Genomic DNA, 3,526 nt, shown 5'->3' on the forward strand with positions numbered 1-3,526 from the left:
CCTGCCTCCAGGTTCCAGCTGCACCTCACTCACACCTCTGGTGACAGCCACTGTTTCTGACAAGGGGAATTCCTAGGATAAAACACGGGGCTCAAACACCATCCCCCAGCTTCCTCACATATTTTTCTTCTTGTCCTAATGGCTTCCTAGTTTGTCCATATCTAGAGTTTTCCCCAGCCTTCTGACTCATTTGAAAACTCATTTTTTGACTAAGTGCTGACCACCCATCCTTTTTGAGGGGGACAGCTTTTGCCTTTATGAGAAGTGAATGGTGCAGAAAAGATATGCTGGTTTTGTAAATAAACTTATTCTGGTCTATTTCCAACAGCGTACCAAAACTCTGTTCTATTAGAAATACATTTAAATCAAGCCATTATGGAAAGCTTCTCAGATGATTCACTCAGGTCTAGTTCGTCACAAACTTCTAAATTACAGACACTTCTAGGCCCAAGAAGGTAAATTATTTCTCTGCTCAGCAGCAATACAGAGCCACTGGAGCACAGTTTCCCTTTTGAATTGATCACCCAAGTCATCTGGACTCATCACACCCTGGGATCAGTCCTTGTGTGCCACCATTGTGAACCAGCTTTATTAATTTCACCTGCTGACCAAAATGAGCCTTCAAATAGGTGTCACTTGAAATGCCTGGAAAAACAAAAATAACGCTGCAATTGCAACACCGAAGTGTCCAAAGAAAAAGTAACATCTTACTCATTTTCCAAACAACTCCTAAAGCAACAACTAGAGAATCTATACATACTCCTAGAAAAAGGTGTGACTTCAATAGTGAGCTAAAATGCAGAGCTATCAGAACTGGATGTTACTAAAAACTTAAGTGTTAAAAAATAATAAACCAGACATAGAAAACTAAACTTCATGGAATAAGTAAAGCTGTATTTACTATTCTTTCCTTCTGGTGATAGGAAATTTGGCGTTCATATTCTCAGTTTTGTAACAGCAAAGGTGAGAGGAAAAGGGAAAGGCACAGATCTCCCCAAGGGATTATTTCAGGAGGGAAAATGCTCACAATACTGTGAGTTGTACAGAGAATTCAGCAATCTGACTCATCAAAAGACAGTAAATGACAATGATGTTCATTTACACATATCAGTCAGTATGCATCCAACAGTAAGATTTTGCTTTAGATCTGTCAAGTGAACTTCCTTTCCTGTGAGCATGTGATGAGGAACCACTCCCCAGAACCTTCCCTGTTTTGTCCTATTCCAGTAACACCAACCATGCAAAATATTGAGCTGTCTAAAACCGTGGAAGATGCTACATTTTTACCTTTAGTCATGCAGAAGTCTTAGAGGTGCTCAAGATTTATTTAGCATAATATCAAGTGTCCCATTTCCTGGAAGCCATCTCATCCCCAGGTAGCAATAGAGAGCAAATTGGACTCTGATGGAAACAATGGTTTGTGTAATCACTGCCAAGATCCTTTCTGAATTGCTATAGCATGTGATGGATGTATACAGCGTGTCTGGATTTAACCAGCAGTCACTTTTATTAAGTTTAATTACTTCACTCTGTGGCTTTCAGCGGAAGGCAGTGTTAAAACAAAGGCTACCTCATGGAATAATAAAACAAACAAACAAACAAACATGTAGCACTTGCAAAACTTCACAAGTATTTCCTGATTTACTGAGGCCCAGAGTCTCTCCTCACAGTTTTGTAAACTCTGACACCTTGTATCACTAGAGCAGCAAATTACAGCCTGAAGGAATGGGATTTGTCAGATTCATTGAAAAACCAAGTTTTCAGTATGGTGTTTGGGTAATTAATACCATACTTAATTTCTACTGTTGTTTAATCTGCTGCTGACAGGTAACACATCTTAAGTCAGTCAGTAGTGTTTCTCACTTTTAGGTACACCTGTGCAAAGTGTTTGTGCAAATTATTTGAATTTCAAATCATGGGTGATTTTGACATTTAGAACTTCAGCTTCTTCTTTTTAGCTTCATTCTGGAGCATTGTGCTCTAAAAGACCTCAAGCAGAAGTGGTTTCTGTACTGTAATGTGATAGGAAGGCAGGAATAAATGTTTGAAATTAAAATTCTAGGAAGAGTTCAGGTGGGAGTATGGATAAACACCAAACAATTCTAAGTGAGCATCACTCCAATTACAAATGCAGGAGCTCAGGAAGGGATCCAAGGACATAAAACAACTGCAAGATCCTGAGAGTGAATTATTAACTACAAATACCATGAAAACAAACTTCCAAACTGCATTAATATCAGCAGTCTTTCCTTTCTCAGTGCAAGGAAAGGTTTTGGAAAGAACACAATGTAGTACCTTCAAACAAAAATAAAGCAAGCTACAACTATCAGCTGCTCTGTGACCGCATCCTGAGGACACAGTTGTCTGTTTCCAAACTCTGACACAGGCCCGGACTTTGCACTCATAAAATGCAATGAAAGGTCAAGATCATATTTTTGTAATAACTTCTAAATCCCTGCGTGTTTGAAATAATCCCTGCTATGGTCAGGTACTTTAGTGCAAACCAAACTTTAATAAAGTCTGGACATGATTTATTAGGACCTTTTTCAAAATACACAGATATATTAAAAACTAATAAGCTGTGAGGAACATAGATGTTACTTTAAAATCTAAAATTAGAAAAGTGACATTATAATTTGCCGGTTTTCTGGATGATTTCTGAGAAAACAAGAGTGACCCACACTGCTGGCCTAAAATTTCAGACAAAGCTAAGGTGATCTTTGCCAATTGCTCCAGCAGTCTAAAATGCATTAACATCAAAAAGCTGCATTCATTGTTTGACAGTTGGCAGTGTGTTAGAAGTAGGTATTTGTTGGAAGTTTAAACTGATTACAAATTTCTTGGTACCCTGTGTATAGCCTAGGAGCTACAGTCACCATGGAAATGCACAGGGCATTTACACTTCTTACATTGCCATCATGCAGTTCAACCCATGGCATCAGGAAGATTTTGGTATCTATCTCAGAAGATGTAATGCTGCTCAGATTCCATCCCAACACCTTCCCTTCCCTTATCTCAAAGGCAGGGGAATGCAAGCAGGGCATTATCAGCTGGCTAGAATGGAAATTACCCTTTCTGAATTGCTAAAGCTTGTGATGATGTTTTCTGCCAAGATTTCAAGTTCACATCACAGAAAATCTCCCAGTCTGTATGAGGAAAAGAAACTCCATGGGGCTCACAGCGCGTGCTTCAACACTCCTGTGCAAAAAGCAGATCTGGGAATCACAATGACATATAATGGATGGGGAAAAATAATAATAACTGCCTGGCCTAAACCCTGTTGCAGAGGTTCAACTTGTTTGTTTTTCTCACCCCTCAGCAGTCACTTTGCCTGTCCTATGCAAAACCAGCACTCATCATCAATTGCTCAGGAAAAACAGAGCCCCTTTGGGGTAGGAGGAGCCGAAGGATCCAGGCTGCAGCTGGGGGTGAGCCACACAGCTCTGGAGTCCTGGATGGACACGTTGCTCTTTCCCATTTTCCTCTGCCTCCCTCTAGAGAATGAGGCTAGCAAGACTTGTCTGAA

The sequence above is a fragment of the Geospiza fortis genome, unplaced genomic scaffold (genome assembly GCF_000277835.1).
Source record: "Geospiza fortis unplaced genomic scaffold, GeoFor_1.0 scaffold275, whole genome shotgun sequence".
Taxonomy (NCBI): domain Eukaryota; kingdom Metazoa; phylum Chordata; class Aves; order Passeriformes; family Thraupidae; genus Geospiza; species Geospiza fortis.